Source organism: Musca domestica, unplaced genomic scaffold, assembly GCF_030504385.1.
Source record: "Musca domestica strain aabys unplaced genomic scaffold, Musca_domestica.polishedcontigs.V.1.1 4, whole genome shotgun sequence".
In the NCBI taxonomy this organism is placed as follows: Eukaryota; Metazoa; Arthropoda; class Insecta; order Diptera; family Muscidae; genus Musca; species Musca domestica.
In genome coordinates, this window is record NW_026712328.1 from 8,154,914 (window position 1) to 8,174,646 (window position 19,733).

Here is a 19,733-nt window from a genome sequence, read left to right on the forward strand (position 1 = left end):
ATATGAAATCGGCTGATTATATATATGGGAGCTATAATCAAATCTGAGCGTATTTGAATATAATTTGTCAAATTTATTTTTGTACCAAATTTAGCCACTCATGCCGAATTTCATTGGAATCGGAAATACGTATCGTGTTTTGTGCATCAAATATGTGAAATCGGCGGAAAATATATATGGGAGCTATATCCAAATCTGAACCGATTTCAATTTAATTTGACTAATTTATTTTCTAATCAAAATCCCGTTACTTATTCTAAATTTCTTTTGAATCGAACATACATATCGTGTATGGTGCATCAAATACATGGAATCAGTCGAAAATATATATGGGAGCTATATCCAAATCTGAACCGATTTCAATATAATTTGACAAATTAATTTTTGCTCCCAATTCCGTTACTTATTTTAAATTTCATTACAATTGGAAATACATATCGTGTTTGGTGCATCAAATGCTTGAAATCGGCCGAAAATATATATGGGAGCTATATCAAAATCTGAACCGATTTCAATATAATTTGACAAATTTATTTTCGGATCAAATCCCGTCACACATTCCAAATTTCATTGGAATCGAACATTCATATTGTGTTTGAGGCATCAAATGAACGAAATCGGTCGAAAATATATATGGAAGCTATATCCAAATCTGAACCGATTACAATATAGTTTGGCAAACTTATTTTTGTTCCAAATTCCGTTACACATTCCAAATTTGGAGACTGTATCTTCAACCAATCAATAGATATGTGCATATAAAATCCGATTCTGATGCTATATCTCCAGTTCCAAGTGGAAATTCAAAAATGTATATAGCCTATGTTACTTTCAGGCGATGTTGCAGTATATATGGAAATTTTGAGGAAAATCTATTCAGCGGTTTTCGAGTCCATAAATTACAAACAAACAAAAAAACAAACATACAAACATTTTCCTCTTTTATAGATATACACAGAGCCGAAAATACAATGACTTTTTTAACCATGTGCATGGTTAATTTTTTCATGGTAAATGTTTGAGATTACAAACACAAAATAACGTTATATAAGGTCAAATGTAGATGAAAAATAGTTTAATTAACGTTGTATAAGGTTTTTGTTTTTTGAGAGAGACGGAAAAATGTGAGAGATACATAAAAATTTAAAGAGCCTTCGGCTCTGTTGTGGTCAACAATTTTGAACTGCTTTGTGTTTGACGAAGTTCAATATTACAATATACGAAGTTGCAACGAATGTGAGTGTCACATTCCCCCTCCTCCTCTTTATCGAATCTCTTTCTGTGGTCTGAATATGTGTAAGAAAGATCAAATAGACAATCACTTCTTTAGTTGGTGTTGAATAGTGCAAGGGAGTAGTGCACGTGCTCGTGGGAATAGTGCTTGGTATAAAGGTAAGTAAAAGCTGGTGAAATTAACAAATATATTTGATTGTAATTTGTATTTGTTTTAATAGAAAACCCTGATACTATTTCAACATAGTAATGTGTTATTGATATATTCAAATTGTATCAGATTTGTCTATCAAATAAACTATAAATTACAATAAAGAAACAAAAATAACGGTAATACATGAAAAAAACAAGCAACAACAACGTATATGCAGCGACAAGCAAAAATGAGGAGAGAAATAATGTGTGAGTGTTTATTCATACATATGTGTTCTTTTTGTCTTTGCTTGTGGCTGCTACGACGTACATTAGCGTATGCATTTGTCACCAAATGTACGTTGTTGTTGTTGAAGCGACAGTGTTCATATTTATGTATATCTTTTTGTTTTTTCTTCTCAGTTGTTTTTTTCTCTGGTGTCTTTTTTTGGGTGCTCGTGCGTACATTTTTGGTAAGTTGTGACAATACTATTTGCTTTTATTAACTACTAGTTTCTTCTTCTGTTTTTGCAGTCGGTGTTTGGCGTTTTGTAGTTTTTTTTCACAATGGCTGAGGAATATAATTTAAAATCACTCGGTAAGGCGTTAAAAAATAAAATTTATATTAAACATATATCTTTCTTTACCAGCCCTCCCTTAAATATACATACAATTTGTAATGGAAATACATATTTTAGAAATATGCGGTATTAATAAATAAATAATAAATAAACTTGTAAAAATTACATTTTTCTTGTTTTATTCAAACAAAGTTTAATTTATTATTAAAAATTATCATATGAACTGTTTAGACAAACTGACTATGAAATGTTATTATTAACAATTCTCATGGTTACAAAAATTTAACAGTGCATTGTTAAAACAACAATTTTTTTTCAATATCAACAATTTTCGTGGTTAAAAAAGTCAATCATGGAATAGCTAAATTAACGATGATTATTTTTAAATACCAGTCAACAAGAAAATGTTTAAATTAACCGTACATAACGTAGACTCCAAATCATGTTTATTTATGGTTAAGCTAACCTTGTATAAGGTTAATTTTTTTCTCTGTGTAGATATAATCATTCTAACTTGCTTCAAAGAATATGTTTTAAAATTTACTGCCTATATTTTAGTTATTATTGTTCCCTCCGGACGAAAGAATGTGATAGAGTTTATGACTTTATTCCCATTTGCATCAATGCCAATTTTGGCTCAAAAACGAATGCCGATGTGCCACAAGATGGTGTTATAATTTAGTTGTCATTTTAGATTCGATTCTAGGACCGATTTCTAAGGATTAAGTCCTGTGTCTATTGCAATGTTCGCTACTGTGGAGGGAAGTCGCCGTCACTTACATTTCCAAAGCTGAGAAACCAAGTTATTCACACCCGACTTCAGACCAATTAGTCTCCTATCTTTCTATTTCTTTTAAAACACTCCTTTATACTAAAACCCCTATAAAGGTTAAAAGTATATCTATATAAAGCAAATGCGCTGAAATGGTACAGCATGACGTCATAGGTCACACCAAAAAAAATATGAGTGTCATCCATCGAATCCATTTATAACTCTCTCTCGCAAAACTTCGTGTCGCCCAGCTCCTTACAGAATGCACTGATACTATGCTTATCAGCAGAATAAATATATCGGCCTAATCGCACGCCACTCGTATATACACCAATATAACGGCTATATTCGTTATTTTTATAATTTTAACAGATTGTTTTAAGGAATTAATTACCAAATCCGTGGAGGGAAGTCACCGTCACTTACATTTCCAAAGCTGAGTCTCCTTTCTTTATATTTCTATTAAAACACTCCTTTATACTAAAACCCCTATAAAGGTTAAATGTATTATTATATAAAAGCAAATCCGCTGAAATGGTACAGCATGACGTCATAGGTCACACCAAGAAAAATATGAGTGTCATCCATCGAATCCATTTATAACTCTCTCTCGCAAAACTTGGTGTCGCCTAGCTCCTTACGGAATGCACTGATACTATGCTCAATAGCAGACTAAATACATCGGCTTAATCGCACGCCACTCTTGCAGAACTCTGAATGTAAAAAGGTCTTAAACGGCATATAATTAAGTGTGTACATGATGCAATTATTTGTTTTTGTTTGGTAGTTGTACCAACTTTATTGAAATCTTAGAAAACTTAAAAATGGTGGAAGCGAAGTCAAAATCTGTGACAACCTTTATATGCTATAGCTGTCTATACTAATGGTTGTAAGATGGGATGTGGAAAGAACATTTACAGAATAACAATTTGAAACAATTCCGGCCAAAAATGTTGCTAAAATCATCAATGTACAGAATATCGGAAGGTACCGTTATATGGGGCATATTCGAAGACGTGGGCCTGCATGCGCAATTTTTATACCCTCCACCTTGAAAAGGTAGGTTACTATTAACCTTTTCATTACGTTTGTAACATCCCAAAATATTCGTCGTACATAGCATAAACTATATATATATTCACAATTCTTAGTCGGTTTGATGATGTCCGTCTGTTGAAATCACGACAGCCCACATTATCTGACATAAAGCTTCAAAATTTGGCACAACAATTTGTATAGTGCCTAATATGGTTGGTATTGCTATATTGGATATATGCCCAACATTCAGCGGCTTCGCCCATTTCATGCTTTTTTTTAAAGTTTTATTACATTATCCACGGTATTACAGGTATGTGTAGTTTAAAGCGAAACAAGTTTAAATTCTGATACTTTTACATAAAATGTTTTCTTAACCAATGGTCGAGGGTATTAAAAGTTCGGCCCGGCTAAACTTAATGTTTTTGTACCCCCCACAATACTATGGAGGGTATATTAACTCTTGAACAGCGTCAAATTCTAAGTAGATTTAACCATGCACGTCTGTTCGAATTTGAATATTGTAATGACTTATGACAAACAATGCCTATATAGGTAAACGTCGTATATGCACCAATGTTCGCTACTGTATATTAACTCTTGAACAGCGTCAAATTCTAAGTCGATTTAGCCATGTCTGTCTGTTGTAATCATCATCAAGTTCGTAAATGGGCCATGCAGGTTCACGTCTTCGTAAAGCCCCCATATAACGGTACCTCCCTATATTCGGTATTTGATGATTTTAGCGACATTAATAACCGGAATTGTTTAAAATTTGGTATTTGAAGTTCGTAATGGATACTACTGCAGGTCTGTGCAGGTCCATGTCTTCGCATAGGCCCCATATAACGGTACCTCCGTATATTCGGTATTTTTACGGTTTTAGGTACCGTTTATTTCAAGTTTCGAATTTGAATATTGTAATGACTTATGACAAACAACGCCTATATAGGTCCACGTCGTATATACACCAATATAACGGCTATATTCAGTATTTTTATAATTTTAACATATTTTTTTAAAGAATTAATTTCTAAATCCGTTCCTTTGTTTGTATGTCTTATTGGAAGAAGTTTCGCTTTAAACTAATAAAACTTTCGGCAGAAGAATTCAACAAAGATTGACACCAGATGTTATCTAGACAACTTGGGCAACTTTTAGAACGATAATTAACTAATTTCAGTTAGTAGACACATACTTACGATTCTTGCTTTCCGATATCCTTCGGCCTTGGCCAAATTTTACCAATGTTGAGAGTCTCACAGAAGTGGACTGTGGAAGGCATAGATATAACCGTCAAAAAACTTTTTGAAGAACTTGTAATATTCCTCTTTATAGACTTGACTAGCTGAACCCGGTGCGCTTCGCTACCCCTTTTGATTTTATATGCATTCAAAATTTTATTTACGAATATATGTTGGATAAAGAAAAACAAATTTAAAAATTAAAAAAAAATATTGCACTAATTTAATGCGTTAATAAACAAAATCATTACATAAGCAGTAAAATGACATGCATACACGAAGGGTTTGTCCTTTGGATTTATTTATTTCATAGCAAATACCAAGCGTGCAGGAAACTGCAATTTTTTTAAGTAGAGTGGTTTTTCTATCGCTATTATTGAATTCGAGATAGCAACATACTTCGCTGTAATAAGCGTATTTCAAATAAATTGTTGTGTTGTTTTTTAGTGTTAGCCTAAGGCGTTGTGGATCAATGGTTCTTATTAAAATCATATCCCAATCTGATCCGATTTAAATATAATTTTAAAAAAATTACTTTTACACCAAACTCCGCCACACCTTTCATATTTCATTGAAATTGGTGCGTCAAATATGTGAAATCGGCCGAGAATATATTTATTATTATAACCAAATTCCGCCACACATTCTGAATTTCATTGGAATCGGTCATATATATCGTGTTTGGTGCATAATATGTATGAAATCGGCCGAAATATATATGTTAGCTATATCCAAACCTCAACTGATTTCAATATAATTTGGCAATTTTTGCTGGTGCCAGATTTTGTCTCTCTCGCTTTGGGTGCATCAAATATATGAAATCGGCTGATTATATATATGGGAGCTATAATCAAATCTGAGCGTATTTGAATATAATTTGTCAAATTTATTTTTGTACCAAATTTAGCCACTCATGCCGAATTTCATTGGAATCGGAAATACGTATCGTGTTTTGTGCATCAAATATGTGAAATCGGCGGAAAATATATATGGGAGCTATATCCAAATCTGAACCGATTTCAATTTAATTTGACTAATTTATTTTCTAATCAAAATCCCGTTACTTATTCTAAATTTCTTTTGAATCGAACATACATATCGTGTATGGTGCATCAAATACATGGAATCAGTCGAAAATATATATGGGAGCTATATCCAAATCTGAACCGATTTCAATATAATTTGACAAATTAATTTTTGCTCCCAATTCCGTTACTTATTTTAAATTTCATTACAATTGGAAATACATATCGTGTTTGGTGCATCAAATGCTTGAAATCGGCCGAAAATATATATGGGAGCTATATCAAAATCTGAACCGATTTCAATATAATTTGACAAATTTATTTTCGGATCAAATCCCGTCACACATTCCAAATTTCATTGGAATCGAACATTCATATTGTGTTTGAGGCATCAAATGAACGAAATCGGTCGAAAATATATATGGAAGCTATATCCAAATCTGAACCGATTACAATATAGTTTGGCAAACTTATTTTTGTTCCAAATTCCGTTACACATTCCAAATTTGGAGACTGTATCTTCAACCAATCAATAGATATGTGCATATAAAATCCGATTCTGATGCTATATCTCCAGTTCCAAGTGGAAATTCAAAAATGTATATAGCCTATGTTACTTTCAGGCGATGTTGCAGTATATATGGAAATTTTGAGGAAAATCTATTCAGCGGTTTTCGAGTCCATAAATTACAAACAAACAAAAAAACAAACATACAAACATTTTCCTCTTTTATAGATATACACAGAGCCGAAAATACAATGACTTTTTTAACCATGTGCATGGTTAATTTTTTCATGGTAAATGTTTGAGATTACAAACACAAAATAACGTTATATAAGGTCAAATGTAGATGAAAAATAGTTTAATTAACGTTGTATAAGGTTTTTGTTTTTTGAGAGAGACGGAAAAATGTGAGAGATACATAAAAATTTAAAGAGCCTTCGGCTCTGTTGTGGTCAACAATTTTGAACTGCTTTGTGTTTGACGAAGTTCAATATTACAATATACGAAGTTGCAACGAATGTGAGTGTCACATTCCCCCTCCTCCTCTTTATCGAATCTCTTTCTGTGGTCTGAATATGTGTAAGAAAGATCAAATAGACAATCACTTCTTTAGTTGGTGTTGAATAGTGCAAGGGAGTAGTGCACGTGCTCGTGGGAATAGTGCTTGGTATAAAGGTAAGTAAAAGCTGGTGAAATTAACAAATATATTTGATTGTAATTTGTATTTGTTTTAATAGAAAACCCTGATACTATTTCAACATAGTAATGTGTTATTGATATATTCAAATTGTATCAGATTTGTCTATCAAATAAACTATAAATTACAATAAAGAAACAAAAATAACGGTAATACATGAAAAAAACAAGCAACAACAACGTATATGCAGCGACAAGCAAAAATGAGGAGAGAAATAATGTGTGAGTGTTTATTCATACATATGTGTTCTTTTTGTCTTTGCTTGTGGCTGCTACGACGTACATTAGCGTATGCATTTGTCACCAAATGTACGTTGTTGTTGTTGAAGCGACAGTGTTCATATTTATGTATATCTTTTTGTTTTTTCTTCTCAGTTGTTTTTTTCTCTGGTGTCTTTTTTTTGGGTGCTCGTGCGTACATTTTTGGTAAGTTGTGACAATACTATTTGCTTTTATTAACTACTAGTTTCTTCTTCTGTTTTTGCAGTCGGTGTTTGGCGTTTTGTAGTTTTTTTCACAATGGCTGAGGAATATAATTTAAAATCACTCGGTAAGGCGTTAAAAAATAAAATTTATATTAAACATATATCTTTCTTTACCAGCCCTCCCTTAAATATACATACAATTTGTAATGGAAATACATATTTTAGAAATATGCGGTATTAATAAATAAATAATAAATAAACTTGTAAAAATTACATTTTTCTTGTTTTATTCAAACAAAGTTTAATTTATTATTAAAAATTATCATATGAACTGTTTAGACAAACTGACTATGAAATGTTATTATTAACAATTCTCATGGTTACAAAAATTTAACAGTGCATTGTTAAAACAACAATTTTTTTTCAATATCAACAATTTTCGTGGTTAAAAAAGTCAATCATGGAATAGCTAAATTAACGATGATTATTTTTAAATACCAGTCAACAAGAAAATGTTTAAATTAACCGTACATAACGTAGACTCCAAATCATGTTTATTTATGGTTAAGCTAACCTTGTATAAGGTTAATTTTTTTCTCTGTGTAGATTTAATCATTCTAACTTGCTTCAAAGAATATGTTTTAAAATTTACTGCCTATATTTTAGTTATTATTGTTCCCTCCGGACGAAAGAATGTGATAGAGTTTATGACTTTATTCCCATTTGCATCAATGCCAATTTTGGCTCAAAAACGAATGCCGATGTGCCACAAGATGGTGTTATAATTTAGTTGTCATTTTAGATTCGATTCTAGGACCGATTTCTAAGGATTAAGTCCTGTGTCTATTGCAATGTTCGCTACTGTGGAGGGAAGTCGCCGTCACTTACATTTCCAAAGCTGAGAAACCAAGTTATTCACACCCGACTTCAGACCAATTAGTCTCCTATCTTTCTATTTCTTTTAAAACACTCCTTTATACTAAAACCCCTATAAAGGTTAAAAGTATATCTATATAAAAGCAAATGCGCTGAAATGGTACAGCATGACGTCATAGGTCACACCAAAAAAAATATGAGTGTCATCCATCGAATCCATTTATAACTCTCTCTCGCAAAACTTCGTGTCGCCCAGCTCCTTACAGAATGCACTGATACTATGCTTATCAGCAGAATAAATATATCGGCCTAATCGCACGCCACTCGTATATACACCAATATAACGGCTATATTCGTTATTTTTATAATTTTAACAGATTGTTTTAAGGAATTAATTACCAAATCCGTGGAGGGAAGTCACCGTCACTTACATTTCCAAAGCTGAGTCTCCTTTCTTTATATTTCTATTAAAACACTCCTTTATACTAAAACCCCTATAAAGGTTAAATGTATTATTATATAAAAGCAAATCCGCTGAAATGGTACAGCATGACGTCATAGGTCACACCAAGAAAAATATGAGTGTCATCCATCGAATCCATTTATAACTCTCTCTCGCAAAACTTGGTGTCGCCTAGCTCCTTACGGAATGCACTGATACTATGCTCAATAGCAGACTAAATACATCGGCTTAATCGCACGCCACTCTTGCAGAACTCTGAATGTAAAAAGGTCTTAAACGGCATATAATTAAGTGTGTACATGATGCAATTATTTGTTTTTGTTTGGTAGTTGTACCAACTTTATTGAAATCTTAGAAAACTTAAAAATGGTGGAAGCGAAGTCAAAATCTGTGACAACCTTTATATGCTATAGCTGTCTATACTAATGGTTGTAAGATGGGATGTGGAAAGAACATTTACAGAATAACAATTTGAAACAATTCCGGCCAAAAATGTTGCTAAAATCATCAATGTACAGAATATCGGAAGGTACCGTTATATGGGGCATATTCGAAGACGTGGGCCTGCATGCGCAATTTTTATACCCTCCACCTTGAAAAGGTAGGTTTACTATTAACCTTTTCATTACGTTTGTAACATCCCAAAATATTCGTCGTACATAGCATAAACTATATATATATTCACAATTCTTAGTCGGTTTGATGATGTCCGTCTGTTGAAATCACGACAGCCCACATTATCTGACATAAAGCTTCAAAATTTGGCACAACAATTTGTATAGTGCCTAATATGGTTGGTATTGCTATATTGGATATATCGGTCCACGTTTCGGTATACCAACCGTATAACGGTACCTTCCAATATTCTGTATTTTTATGATTTTTGACATATTTTTTCTCGTATTTGCAAAAAATCTTATTTGTAGTTCGCAACGGGTTCTACCTCCGTTGGCATAACATTATATACATGTCCACGTTTTCATATTGCCCCATTTAACGGTACCTCCCAATATTCGGTATTTTGATGATTTTTGCCACATATTTTGCCGAATTTGTCTAAAAATTGGTATGTAGTTCATAATGGGTTCTAGCTCCTGTTCTCCAGAACATTGAATATCTATATCCACGTTTTCCAGTAGCGCTCATATTACGGTATCCACCTATATTAGGTGGTAGTTGTTTAAAATTTAGCATTTAAGACTCGCAATAGATAACAATCCTTGTAGCATAATATTGTCTATATAGATTCTCGTTTTGGTATGCCCATCATTCAGCGGCTTCGCCCATTTCATGCTTTTTTTAAAAGTTTTATTTATTATTGTTCACTCCGAACGAAAGAATGTGATAGAGTTTACGACTTTATTCCCATTTGCAACAATGCCAATTTTGGCTCAAAACGAATGCCGATGTGCCACAAGATGGTGTTATAATTTAGTTGTCATTTTAGATTCGATTCTAGGACCGATTTCTAAGGATTAAGTCCTGTGTCTATTGCAATGTTCGCTACTGTGGAGGGAAGTCGCCGTCACTTACATTTCCAAAGCTGAGAAACCAAGTTATTCACACCCGACTTCAGACCAATTAGTCTCCTATCTTTCTATTTCTTTTAAAACACTCCTTTATACTAAAACCCCTATAAAGGTTAAAAGTATATCTATATAAAAGCAAATGCGCTGAAATGGTACAGCATGACGTCATAGGTCACACCAAAAAAAATATGAGTGTCATCCATCGAATCCATTTATAACTCTCTCTCGCAAAACTTCGTGTCGCCCAGCTCCTTACAGAATACACTGATACTATGCTTATCAGCAGAATAAATATATCGGCCTAATCGCACGCCACTCGTATATACACCAATATAACGGCTATATTCGTTATTTTTATAATTTTAACAGATTGTTTTAAGGAATTAATTACCAAATCCGTGGAGGGAAGTCACCGTCACTTACATTTCCAAAGCTGAGTCTCCTTTCTTTATATTTCTATTAAAACACTCCTTTATACTAAAACCCCTATAAAGGTTAAATGTATTATTATATAAAAGCAAATGCGCTGAAATGGTACAGCATGACGTCATAGGTCACACCAAGAAAAATATGAGTGTCATCCATCGAATCCATTTATAACTCTCTCTCGCAAAACTTGGTGTCGCCTAGCTCCTTACGGAATGCACTGATACTATGCTCAATAGCAGACTAAATACATCGGCTTAATCGCACGCCACTCTTGCAGAACTCTGAATGTAAAAAGGTCTTAAACGGCATATAATTAAGTGTGTACATGATGCAATTATTTGTTTTTGTTTGGTAGTTGTACCAACTTTACTGAAATCTTAGAAAACTTAAAAATGGTGGAAGCGAAGTCAAAATCTGTGACAACCTTTATATGCTATAGCTGTCTATACTAATGGTTGTAAGATGGGATGTGGAAAGAACATTTACAGAATAACAATTTGAAACAATTCCGGCCAAAAATGTTGCTAAAATCATCAATGTACAGAATATCGGAAGGTACCGTTATATGGGGCATATTCGAAGACGTGGGCCTGCATGCGCAATTTTTATACCCTCCACCTTGAAAAGGTAGGTTTACTATTAACCTTTTCATTACGTTTGTAACATCCCAAAATATTCGTCGTACATAGCATAAACTATATATATATTCACAATTCTTAGTCGGTTTGATGATGTCCTTCTGTTGAAATCACGACAGCCCACATTATCTGACATAAAGCTTCAAAATTTGGCACAACAATTTGTATAGTGCCTAATATGGTTGGTATTGCTATATTGGATATATCGGTCCACGTTTCGGTATACCAACCGTATAACGGTACCTTCCAATATTCTGTATTTTTATGATTTTTGACATATTTTTTCTCGTATTTGCAAAAAATCTTATTTGTAGTTCGCAACGGGTTCTACCTCCGTTGGCATAACATTATATACATGTCCACGTTTTCATATTGCCCCATTTAACGGTACCTCCCAATATTCGGTATTTTGATGATTTTTGCCACATATTTTGCGGGAATTTGTCTAAAAATTGGTATGTAGTTCATAATGGGTTCTAGCTCCTATTCTCCAGAACATTGAATATCTATATCCACGTTTTCCGGTAGCGCTCATATTACGGTATCCACCTATATTAGGTGGTAGTTGTTTAAAATTTAGTATTTAAGACTCGCAATAGATAACAATCCTTGTAGCATAACATTGTCTATATAGATTCTCGTTTTGCTATGCCCATCATTCAGCGGCTTCGCCCATTTCATGCTTTTTTTAAAAGTTTTATTTCATTATCCACGGTATTACAGGTATTTGTAGTTTAAAGTGGAACAAGTTTAAATTCTGATACTTTTACATAAAAGTGTTTTCTTAACCGAATGGTCGAGGGTATTAAAAGTTCGGCCCGGCTGAACTTAATGTTTTTGTACCCTCCACAATACTATGGAGGGTATATTAACTCTTGAACAGCGTCCAATTTCTAAGTCGATCTAGCCATGTCCGTCTGTCTGTCTGTTGTAATCATCATCAAGTTCGTAAATGGGCCATGCAGGTTCACGTCTTCGTAAAGCCCCCATATAACGGTACCTCCCTATATTCGGTATTTTGATGATTTTAGCGACATTATTAACCGGAATTGTTTAAAATTTGTTATTTGAAGTTCGTAATGGATACTACTGCAGGTCTGTGCAGGTCCATGTCTTCGCATAGGCCCTATATAACGGTACCTCCGTATATTCGGTATTTTGACAGTTTTAGGTACCGTTTATTTCAAGTTTCGAATTTGAATATTGTAATGACTTATGACAAACAATGCCTATATAGGTCCACGTGGTATATACACCAATATAACGGCTATATTCAGTATTTTTATAATTTTAACAGTTTATTTTAAAGAATTAATTTCCAAATCCGTTCCTTTGTTTGTATGTCTTATTGGAAGAAGTTTCGCTTTAAACTAATAAAACTTTCGGCAGAAGAATTCAACAAAGATTGACGCCAGGTGTTATCTTTATCACCGAGAAAGCCACAACTAGACAACTTGGGCAACTTTTAAAACGATAATTAACTAATTTCAGTTAATAGACACATACTTACGATTCTTGCTTCCCGATTTCTCTCGGCCTTGGCCAAATTTTACCAATGTTGAGGGTCTCACAGAAGTGGACTTTGGAAGGCATAGATATAACCGTCAAAAAACTTTTTGAAGAACTTGTACTATTCCTCTTTATAGACTTGATATAATCATTCTAACTTGCTTCAAAGAATATATTTTAAAATTTACAGCCTATATTTTAGTTATTATTGTTCATTCCGGACGAAAGAATGTGATAGAGTTTACGATTTTATTCCCATTTGCATCAATGCCAATTTTGGCTCAAAAACGAATGCCGATGTGCCACAAGATGGTGTTATAATTTAGTTGTCATTTTAGATTCGATTCTAGGACCAATTTCTAGGGATTAAGTCCTGTGTCTATTGCAAAAACTCCAACCTATAGCAGTAGCTTGAACGGACAGATTGAAAGATTTCACTCAACCTTGTCAGAGATAATGCGTTGATTGAAATCTGAAAACACACATACCACATTTTCAGAGCTTTTACACAAGTCAATTTATGAGTATAATAACTCCATTCATTCCACAATCAATAGGAAACCGGTTGAAGCCTTTTTTGGCAGGAGAATATGTACTGACTCCAAAGACATACACAAGGAACGACAGGAAATTTTACAGAAACTTACACAGAAACAGGCCGAGAATTTCAACTACCATAATAAAAAAAGACTCCACCAAAGACCTACGAACCAAGACAGAAAATTTTTGTAAAGGAAAATAAAAGACTAGGGACTAAGTTGAGCAAGACTTACAGAGAAAAGACAGTAAAAGAAAACAAAACATCTACCGTCCTAACAGTATCCGGGAAAATTGTTCACAAAAACAACATTCGTAACTGACTTTTTATTTTTTTGATTTCATGACAGTCTTCACATCGACCGTCGGTGACGTACAAATATTCGACTACACTAATTCACAAATTGTGACAATGGACACAGGAATGACACAATTACAAACCGGAACTTTTAAATTGATTCACATCATTGACATCGACAAATATCAATCACTAATTGATTGTATGAAAACGACAGTAGATAGGAATGTCAGTAGCAGTCATTATCTCCGACCTTTCATTATCTATGAATTAATAGAATTACAAGCCTATTTGGACAGTCTCAAACCTAGAACCAAAAGGTCTTTGAATTTCATAGGAACAGCATGGAAATGGATCGCGGGAAACACCGATCATAATGACTTTGAGATACTCAAGAAAAAATCTGACGAATTACTGGCCAATAACGATAAACAGATCGTTGTAAATAAATTTTCTCTGGAAAAAATAAATGAATTGGTAGCAACTACTAACAAAATTTTAAAAGAGGAAAATTTCAATGAAACGCTCAAAGACAAAATGATTGAAACATTGAAAATGAGAATTGATCTAACAACAGAGATTGTAAATGTTCAGTATGCCATACATTGGGCTAAAGTTGGAGTGGTTAACTCATTCATTGTGTATTCAGATGAAGAGAATATTGTAAAAGATATAATAAATGATGAACTAATTCCGTTTGTGAATGTAGAGCAAGTTTTTGAATTTGCCTAGATAAAGATTGCTTCAAATAGAAATTCAATTGTTTACATTATTTGTATTCCTACTACAGAAAACTCTTCATGTAACAAACGACTAATAAAACCAGTCAAATTCGGCCAACTAACAGAATAAAATTCGAAAATTTTATAATCTGTAAAAAAATAATTTTCGGTATCATAAAAAATTTTAAATCCTATAATAATATCACTATTTGTAAGAGAACAGAATTAGAAAAAAATTATGATAACACTTGCTTGGCAAATTTAATAAATAGCAAAGAATCTAATTGCAGTGTCGTTGATAACAGAAATATTCCCACAATAGAGGAATTAACACCAGGAATAATTCTTTTAAATCAATTCAATGGAACAGTTCAAGTTAACCAGGAACCTAGAAACCTCTCTGGAACTTATGTGTTAAAATTTTACAACTCCACCATCAAAATATTGGATAAAACTTATAATTTATTTGAAACAACACACCAACAACCTTTACCCGCAATTATTCAGCCCAGATTATCCGAACCAAACATCGAAGGTACCATATCTTTGGAAATGGTAAAAGAACTCCAAATTATAAACACAAAATCCATAGAACAGCTAACATCAAACCATAAGTGGGGATTTTCAATCAACATTGGTTTGTCTTCAATAGCTATTGTGATTGTCGCGTTTATAATTCTACAAAAAATTGCATGCTCCCAGAATAACATTTGTGATCATGTCGCTCGTAGAGACTACGCTGAATTGTCGTTGGAGCTATTGAAATATATTGCCCGTGGATCAGTGATAATAGCAATAAAACACAATATTTCTCGTAAATAAAGTTTTAACTTTGCGCAAAACGGAATATTTTTAACAACACAGAAAGAAACGGCAAGTCTAAACTTTGCCTGTAATTGAAACTACATCTTGTCCAACAAAATTATATATGAAAAACTAGATTTTCGGAAGTCGGTCATATGTACATCATTAAACCGGCAAGAAATGTCAACACTAAAACAAGTAAAAAAACCTTAATTTCGGCCGGGACATACTTTGAATACCCCCAACAATTTGTAACGAATTTGGCAATTCTCAAAAACAATAAAATCCGTTTAAAATTTTGTTAAATTCTTAAAAACACCGAATGTAGCTGTTATATTAGGGTCTATACATGAACCTGCATAGGTAACATTTGTCATAAGCCATTACAATATTCAAAATACCGAATATCGGGAGGTACCGTTATATGGGGGCTATACGAAGACATGGACCTCCATAGACAGTTTTCAGTCTTAGTCTGTAGTATCCATTACGAACTTCAAATACCAAACTTGAAACAATTCTGGTGAAAAATGCCCCTAGTATTTTTCAAATACCGAATATCGGGAGGTACCATTATATGGGTGCTCTACGAAGACGTGGACCTGCACAGACAATTTTCTGTCCTAGGCTGTAGTATCGATTACAAACTTCAAATACTAAATTTGAAAAAATTCCGGTAAACAATGTCGTTAAAATCATCGAAATAACAAATATCGGGAGGTACCGTTATATGGGGGTTGTACGAAGACGTGGACCTACATAGACAGTTTTCTGTCTTAGTCTGTAGTATCCATTACGAACTTCAAATACCAAACTTAACACAATTCTGGTGAAAAATGCACCTAATATTTTTAAAATACATGGCCTACCTACACCTACATGGCCCATTCACAAACCTAACCTGCCTACTGGAAAAATAAACATATGTGCAAAATGTTAGCCTTCTATCTCAATTCGTCCGAAAGATAGCGTGATTACAACAGACAGACGGACATGGCTAAATCGATTTAGAATTTTACGCTGATCAAGAATATATATACTTTGGTAATGGTAATCATCGACTCCGTACTATGTCACGGGTATTGTGGGATTGGTTCGGATGCAGATAGAACTCAGTAGGCTTGATGCACTAGATGAGATACTCGGCTTGTAGTATTTGGCTTTTGTAGGCGGCAGTCATGTTCGGGTATGGTCGCTTGGCTGTTTGAGTCGTGTCGTCGGTACGGGGGTATTCGAATGAGTAGTCAGATGTTTGGTTTTAATTGGGCGCTTTGGCTTTCTTAGCCTGAAATGAGAAGAAACGATCGTACACGGTCGAAAGCGAGCACATGAAGCTTTGGCTATGTTGAGTACCAGTTGGTCGGCGGACCCTGCCACAAGTCAACTTCGTGTATCCTCGGTCAAATACCAGCACTTCACGAATTCCAAAGCCCAGAACTGAACAACTCATTCGGGGAGTGTCATGAAGTGAATGAGAATTATTTCATATTGAATTACAATAATTCTCTTAGATTGATGTGTTAGATACGTTGTCTCGTCTGCCTGCATTTTATTTTAAAATTTACATCCGTTCGTTTGTTTGTATGTCTTATTGGAAGAAGTTTAGCTTTAAACTAATAAAACTTTCGGCAGAAGAAATCAATTGACGCCAGGCGTTATCTTTATCATCGAGAAGGCCACAACTAGACAACTTGGGCAACTTTTAGAACGATAATTAACTAATTTCAGTTACTAGATACATACTTTCGACTCTTGCTTTCCCGATTTCTTTCGGCCTTGGCCAAATTTTACCAATGTTGAGAGTCTCACAGAAGTGGGCTTTGGAAGGCATAAATAAAACCCTCAAAGAACTTTTTGAAGAACTTGTACTATTCGTATTTACAGACATTCCTCACGGGCGAAAACTCTGACTTGATATAATCATTCTAACTTGCTTCAAAGAATATATTTTAAAATTTACAGCCTATATTTTAGTTATTATTGTTCACTCCGGACGAAAGAATGTGATAGAGTTTACGACTTTATTCCCACTTGCATCAATGCCAATTTTGGCTCAAAAACGAATGCCGATGTGCCACAAGATGGTGTTATAATTTAGTTGTCATTTTAGATTCGATTCTAGAACCGATTTCTAAGGATTAGGTCCTGTGCCTATTGCAATGTTCGCTACTGTGCCGTAACTTACATTTCTAAAGCTGAGAAACCGAGTTATTCACACCCGACTTCAGACCAATTAGTCTCCTATCTTTCTATTTCTTTTAAAACACTCCTTTATACTAAAACCCCTATAAAGGTTAAAAGTTTATCTATATAAAAGCAAATGCGCTGAAATGGTACAGCATGACGTCATAGGTCACACCAAGAAAAATACGAGTGTCATCCTTCGAATCCATTTATAACTCTCTCTCGCAAAACTTCGTGTCGCCCAGCTCCTTACAGAATGCACTGATACTATGCTCAACAGCAGAATAAATATATCGGCCTAATCGCACGCCACTCGTATATACACCAATATAACGGCTATATTCGTTATTTTTATAATTTTAACAGATTGTTTTAAGGAATAAATTTCCAAATCCATGGAGGGAAGTCGCCGTCATTTACATTTCCAAAGCTGAGAAACCAAGTTATTCACACCCGACTACAGATCAATTAGTCTCCTTTCTTTCTATTTCTTTTAAAACACTCCTTTATACTAAAACCCCTATAAAGGTTAAAAGTTTATCTATATAAAAGCAAATGCGCTGAAATGGTACAGCATGACTTCATAGGTCACACCAAGAAAAATATGAGTGTCATCCATCGAATCCATTTATAGCTCTCTCTCTCTCTCGCAAAACTTGGTGTCGCCTAGCTCCTTACGGAATGCACTGATACTATGCTCAACAGCAGAATAAATACATCGGCTTAATCGCACGCCACTCTGGCAGAACTCTGAATGTAAAAAGGTCTTAAACGGCATATAATCAAGTGTGTACATGAGGCAATTATTTGTTTTTGTTTGGTGGTGGTACCAACTTCACTGAAATCTTAAAAAACATAAAAATGGCGGAAGCGAAGTCAAAATCAGTGACAACCTTTATATGCTATAGCTTTCTATACTAATGGTTGTAAGATGGGATGTGGAAAGAACATTTACAGAATAACAATTTGAAACAATTCCGGCAAAAAATGTTGCTAAAATCATCAATGTACAGAATATCGGAAGGTACCGTTATATGGGACATATTCGAAGACGTGGGCCTGCATGCGCAATTTTTATACCCTCCACCTTGAAAAGGTAGGTATACTATTAACCTTTTCATTACGTTTAAAACATCCCAAAATATTCGTCGTATATATCATAAACTATATATATATATATATATATATATATATATATATATATATATATATATATATATATATATATATATATATATATATATATATATATATCACGAAATCACGACAGCCCACGTTATCTGACATAAAGCTTCAAAATTTGGCACCACAATTTGTATAGTGCCTAATATGGTTGGTATTGCTATATCGGATATATCGGTCCACATTTCGGTATACCAACCGTATAACGGTACCTTCCAATATTCTGTATTTTGATGATTTTTGCCATAATTTTTCTCGTATTTGCAAAAAAATCTTATTTGTAGTTCGCAACGGGTTCTACCTCCGTTGGCATAACATTATATACATGACCACGTTTTCATATTGCCCCATTTAACGGTACCTCCAAATATTCGGTATTTTGATGATTTTTGCCACATATTTTGCCGAATTTGTCTAAAAATTGGTATGTAGTTCATAATGGGTTCTAGCTCCTATTCTCCAGAACATTGAATATCTATATCCACGTTTTCCAGTAGCGCTCATATTACGGTATCCACCTATATTAGGTGGTAGTTGTTTCAAATTTAGTATTTAAGACTCGCAATAGATAACAATCCTTGTAGTATAATATTGTCTATATAGATTCTCGTTTTGGTATGCCCATCATTCAGCGGCTTCGCCCATTTCATGCTTTTTTTTAAAGTTTTATTTCATTATCCACGGTATTACAGGTATTTGTAGTTTAAAGTGGAACAAGTTTAAATTCTGATACTTTTACATAAAAATGTTTTCTTAACCGAATGGTCGAGGGTATTAAAAGTTCGGCCCGGCTGAACTTAATGTTTTTGTACCCTCCACAATACTATGGAGGGTATATTAACTCTTGAACAGCGTCAAATTCTAAGTAGATTTAACCATGCACGTCTGTTCGAATTTGAATATTGTAATGACTT

The 19,733-nt window shown here is 33.9% G+C and overlaps 1 protein-coding gene and 2 long non-coding RNA genes across 3 annotated transcripts in view; 2 read left to right on the forward strand and 1 right to left on the reverse strand.

Annotated features, from left to right (window-relative positions):
* The window catches only part of LOC101900639 (cytochrome P450 307a1), a 596,593-nt gene that overhangs the window by 262,161 nt on the left and 314,699 nt on the right, over nucleotides 1-19,733 (reverse strand). The window lies entirely within an intron of this gene.
* Nucleotides 995-2,111, forward strand: LOC131804186 (uncharacterized). Its single transcript, XR_009342937.1, has 3 exons — nucleotides 995-1,392; nucleotides 1,789-1,838; nucleotides 1,900-2,111. It is a non-coding gene; the product is annotated as an uncharacterized LOC131804186 (long non-coding RNA).
* On the forward strand, nucleotides 7,078-7,921 carry LOC131804184 (uncharacterized). The gene is made up of 3 exons (XR_009342935.1): nucleotides 7,078-7,202; nucleotides 7,599-7,649; nucleotides 7,711-7,921. It is a non-coding gene; the product is annotated as an uncharacterized LOC131804184 (long non-coding RNA).